This window comes from Chrysochloris asiatica, unplaced genomic scaffold (assembly GCF_000296735.1).
Source record: "Chrysochloris asiatica unplaced genomic scaffold, ChrAsi1.0 scaffold00091, whole genome shotgun sequence".
NCBI lineage: Eukaryota > Metazoa > Chordata > Mammalia > Afrosoricida > Chrysochloridae > Chrysochloris > Chrysochloris asiatica.
Window position 1 is genome coordinate 3417725 of NW_006408609.1, and position 6000 is coordinate 3423724.

The 6000-nt window shown below is 38.3% G+C and overlaps 1 pseudogene; it reads left to right on the forward strand.

Annotated features, from left to right (window-relative positions):
* Nucleotides 1-5434, forward strand: part of LOC102838095 — a 35304-nt pseudogene extending 29870 nt beyond the window's left edge.
* The last annotated feature ends 566 nt before the right edge of the window (nt 5435-6000 follow it).

The window sequence follows — 6000 nt, forward strand, 5'->3', positions numbered from 1 at the left end:
ATATCAAAGAGATTTCCACATTCTCTTGGGTCACCCTTCTTTGGAATGGGCACAAATATTTCTTCCAATCAGTCGGCCAGATAGTTGTCTTCCCATTTCCTGGCAGAGATGAGTGAGTGCCTCCTGTGCCACCTCACTTTCATGAAATATTTCAATTTCAACTGTGTAGATCATGACAAACCATAGATAATATTGCAAAGAATGGGTATTGCAGAACACTTGGAAGTGCTCATGAGGAACCTGTATATAGATCAAGAGGCAATCCTTTACACAGAACAAGGGGATACTGAATGGTTTAAAGTTAGAAAGTTGCATCCTTTCACTATAGTTATTCAATCAAGGATGTCTTATGTGCTGAGGAAATAATCTGAGAAACAGGACTATGTAAAGATCACAGCATCAGGATTGGAGGAAGACTCATTAATACCTTGCGATATGAAGATGATGCAACCTTGCTTGTGGTTTGCAGTCCAGTGCTGATCCTACTGCACCACACCAGAAGTCCAAAAATTGCTGGTGTTGATCCAAGACTAAGCCTTTAGTATGGATTGCACATTGCACCTCAATTAAAAAAAACAAAAATCCTTAATAAGGGACATCCTGAAAATGGGGAAAAGATTGGAGTTCTTAAAAACTTCATTTTTCCTGGATCCACAATCAATACCCTTGGAAGTAGCAGTCAAGAAATAAAATGATGTATGCACAATACTTTTTAAAATATTAAAGAGCTAAGCTATCAATTTGAGGACTAAGGTGTTATTTTCAATCACCTCATAGTTGGTTTGAACTGCAAGGTTGGTGGTTCAAGCTCAACAGTCGTTCCTTGGAAACCCTCTACAGGGTCACTATGGGTTGGAACTGACTCGAGATGACTTAACAAAAACAACATATGCATGTGGAATCCTGGTGTTTCACTGTGGGATAATATGCTGGACTGTAAAGTCAGTCTGAACTGCAAGTTTGGTGGTTCAAACTTACCAGTCATTCCTTGGAAATCCTATACAGGGTCACTATGGGTCAGAACCAACTCGACAGTGCTTAATAACAACAACATATGCACTTGAAAGTTGTACAATAAATAAGGAAGACCACAGAAGAACTGATGTCTTTGAGTTATTGTGTTAGTGAAGAAAATGACAAGTATCATGGACTACTAGAAGAAACAAACCTGTGTTGGAAATACAGCCAGATTGCTCCTTAAAAGTCAGTATGGTGAGACTTCATTTCTCATACTTTGGGCATGTTATCAGGAGAGACCAGCCTCTGGAGAAGGACGCTATACTTAGTAACTTGAAGGGTTGGTGAAAAAGGGAAGGATCCTCAAAGAGATGGATTGACACAGTAGCAGCAGCAGTGAGCTCAAACAGAACAATTGTGAGGCTGGCACAAAACCAGGAAGTGTTTCATTCTGTTGTGCATGGGGTCACTATGAATTGGTACTAACTCAACAATACTTAACAACAGATTGTGCAAATGGTAAACATGCTTGACCTCTAACAAAAAGGTTGAAGACTTAGCTTAACCCAGAGGTACCTTAGAGGCAAAGACTGTAGATATACTTTTGAAATATCAACCATTGAAAACCTATGGAGAATTGCTCTACTCTGACACATGCAGGGTCACTGTGATTCAAAATCAACTTAAAAATCATGGTAGTGCTGGCTCAAATAATATAAGCAGTATCAATAAGAATAAAAGATTGTTGTTATAAAGAGGTAACAAGAAAGACTAAGTGCTGGCTGAAGATGAATCATTGAAGTGAACAAAAAGAATGAATGTATGCACTTAACTTGAAGAATTATCATTCATTGGTAGAGATGTTCAGTAGTTTTCAAAGTGTTGTATAAAAAAGAAATTTGTTAAGTTTATATGCTAAATGCTGCATCTGTCAGTCCTTCCCTCTCTCCAACCATCAAGGCAATCAAATAGATCCTCCAGGTAGGATATTTTGGGGACTTTGATAAGTTCAAGGAAAGACTCAAAGGTTCAACAAAGAAATGGTTCAGCAAACTCACCCTGAAGTGAAGAGCTTACCCAACATAATGCTGCTTCTAATTATTGTTATAGTGTTAAAACCATACATATGAGCAGGTAGCCAAGGATTTTCATACATTTAGGTAAAGTTGTTGTTGTTGTTGTGTGCCGTGGAGTCAGTTTGGACTCGTAGCTACCCTGTACAGGGTTTCCAAGGTTGTAAATCTTTACTGGAGCAGAAAGTCTCATCTTTCTCCTGTAGAACAGCTGGTAGTTTCTAATGCTGACCTCCAGATTAGCAGCCCGATTCGTAACCACTATGCTACCAGAGACGGTCACCATATATACAAGCAGAAAAAACAACCGTCTGTAAACAGGAGATAATAGGAACCTTAAGAAACGTTCATTAATATATTTAGAGAAACAAGAAATATTGTATCCAAAATAAAATGTGTAACAATTATTAAAAACAAAAATAGATTTTGGCAATTTAAAATATCAGAGCAAAATGAATAACTTTACCGAAAGTATGGAAGATAAAGGCAAGGAAAGATTTCAGACTGAGGTAAAAAGTAACTAAGTAATTAAACGAGAAAAGGAAAATAAAATTAAAGGATTGGTCTAGAGGGCCTAATGTCTGAACAATAGGAATGTGAAAAGTGGAAGGTAAAGGGAAAAGGGTAAATAATAAAAGAATTCCAAGAATCCTCACTGTTTCAGTTTGTTTATCAATTGAGGACCAACTGACTGCCTCTTAAAAGATATGAAAATAGATGCACAGCAACTATTATCACTGTAAAATTACAGAATATTGTGGACAAATTTTGAGTATACGAATTTGCAAGTTGGAGAAAAAGAATCAGTTTTAATACAAAAGATCAAGAAAGGGAATGGAATTAAATTTATGAAGAGTAACCAACGCTAGAATTTAGAAGGTATCATAGGTCGAATTGGAGCCCTGGTGTGGCACTGTGGGCAAATGCGTCAGGCTGCAAAATTGTTTGAACTGCAAGGTCGGTGGTTCAAGCTCACCAGCTGCTCCTTGGAAACCCTACACAGGATCTCTGTGGGTCGGAATCGACTCGATGGCACTTAACAACAACAACAACAACGTAGGTTGAATTGTGTGTCCCCAAAATATGTGTCAACTTGGATGGGTCATGATTCTCAGTGGTTTGGCAGTTATAAAATGATGCAGTGTGGCTGTTACATGAGGATTCCCCATGATGTAATCTGATGTGATAATCTCTGAAGATTAAGGAGTCCTGGTGTGGTACTGTGGGTTAATGAATCAGACTGCAAAGCCATTTGAACTGCAAGGTTGGCGGTTCAAGCTCTCCAGCTGCTCCTCTGAAACCCTATACAAGGTCGCTATGGGTCGGAATTAACTCGATGGCACTTAACAACAACAACAATGCCCTTAATCTGACCCAACCCTGATTCTATGTAAGGGAATTTCCAAGGGGTTGTTGTTGTTATGTGCCGTGGAGTCGGTTCTGACTCATAGCCACCCTGTACAGGGTTTCCGAGGCTGTAAATCTCTACTGGAGCAGAAAGCCTCATCTTTCTCCCGCAGAACAGCTGGTAGTTTTGAATGCTGACCTTGAGATTAGAAGCCCAATTTGGAACCACTACACTACTAGAGCTCTTTTAGACTTGCAAAATCCTTTGTAAGATATAAAAGAATAGAGAAGTGAGAAAAGAAAGAGGAATTTATTACTACCAACAAAAAAGAGCCAGAAGACAAGTGTGTCTTTTGAACCTGAAGCTCCTAGGTCCAGAGGAAGATTGATGCCAAGACACATGGAGAACTCCAAGGCATGTTGGGCTAATGGACACAATATTTTTCCTGAATCTGTGGTCTGAATTTGGACTTAACAACATTCTGGAATATTTGATAATAAATTTCTGTTTTTTAAAAGTGATCCACTTGTGATAATTCTATTATAGCAGCACAAGGTAACTAAGACAGAGAGATAGTAATAGAGCATTATCCAAAATTGAGAGGGAAAATTCATAATCCATAGTCAAAAGTTTTTGCATAGTCAATAAAGCACTAATAAACATCTTTCTAGTATTCTCTGCTTTCAGCCAACATTTATGTCACATTAACAATCATCTCCCTGGTTCCACATCCTCTTGTAAATAGTCTTGAATTTCTGGCAGTTTCTGCCAATGTACTGTTGTAGCCATTTAAAAAATTATTTTTAGCAAAAATTTACTTGCATGTGGTATTAATGATATTGTTCAATAATTTCCACATTCGGTTGGGTCATCTCTCTTTGGAATAGGCACAAATATGGATCTCTTCCAAATCCAGATAGCTGTCTTCCAAATTTCTTGGCATAGATAAGTGAATGTCTCCAATGCTTCATCAGTTTGCTGAAAGATTTCAGTTTGTATTCTGTCAAATCATGGAGCAGGATTTTTCAGTGCTTTCAGAGCAACTTGGACTTCTTCCTTCAGTATTACTGGTTCTAGATAATATGTTACCTCTTGAAATGGTTCAACATTGACCAAATATTTTGGATACAGTAACTCTGTCTACTTGTTCCATCTTGTTTTGATGTTTTTTTGTATCATTCAATATTATGCTCATGCTGTTGTTGTTTGAGTCAGTTCCAACTCATAGCAACACTGTATAGGGTTTCCAAGGAGTGAACCACTGACTTCGTGGTTCAAACCAACTTCGCGGCCCAATGCTTTTGCCCACAGTGCCACAGCAGGATTCCAATTTTGCGCTTCAACAACAATAACTGTCTTGGAACCCTTATACATTGAGGTAAAGAAAGGAGTCACAGCAGATGATAGGAGACCCATTTATGCTCTGGTGAATCTTGTAACAACTTCAATTTCCAAAATGACTTCAGATATTGCAAAGAATGAAGTGAACCCATTTAGAAAGGTGTTGAAACTGAGTTTTGACTCCAAATCTGGCTTTGCAACTTCCACAAATATTTTTAATCTGATTGATCAATTTAAAGGCAATATAAGAAAGGAGGAAATTGAGCAAGTGCTGCAGAAGTTTGTGCAAAACAAATGGCTGATTTAGAAAGAAGGGCAGTTTAGCCTGCACAGCCGGGCCATCCTGGATATGGAGCAGCAAATCCGCAAGACCCACTGTGATAGCATGAAGATCTGCCCCATCTGCCACAGCCTTCTCATCCAAGGTCAGAGCTGCGAAACCTGTGGGAGCTGAATGCAATTACCCTGCATGGCCAACTATTTCCAGTTCAGTTATGAACCCTGCTGCTCCCACTGTAGTGACTATTGGCCCCACGAGATACCAGAAGTCTTCAAATCTCACAAGGAGAGAGAGCCTGGCATCTCCCAACCCAACAAAAGAACCTTAGAATTCAGGCAGCATTATCAGTGTGCACTTCTGTGGGGCTCCCCGCCTTCAGAAAGAATGACCGACATCACTGCTTGGAAAAGAGGCATTTTGGGTTTCCCTTCTTGAAACAGCTCTCTTGCTCCTATGTTCACTTATGAGTAGGTTTGTAACAAACTGTATTAAGCTGTTAGAAATAATAACAATAATGGATCTTTCAGTATCTCAAGTTGAGGCTTATTATTACTTTTTTTTTTGTCTTTAGATCTGTCTTCTTCCATTTTTGTTTTCTAATTCCAGGCACTTGCACATTTCATTATAATATTTTACTTTGTCTTTTCAAGCTGCCCTGTCAAATTTTCTAGTAAGCTTTTTTTATTTCTTCATTTATTCCATTCTGTTAGCATCTCTACAATGGAGAGCAACTTTAAGTCACTTCTGACATCCATTTTGGATTTTTAATTCTTTCCTGCCTTTTTTTAAGATCTTTTATTTTCTTTCTGCATGATGCTCTTGATTTCATACTTTCTATTTTTCAGTGATTAGTGTCAAATACATCAAATCTATTCTTCAGATGGTCTCTAAATTCAGGTAGGTTATGTTCAAGGTAAAGTTTTGACTCCTGTGGACTTGTTTTAATTTTCTTCAGCTTAACCTTGAACTTTCATATGAGCAATTAATGGTCTGTTCCACAT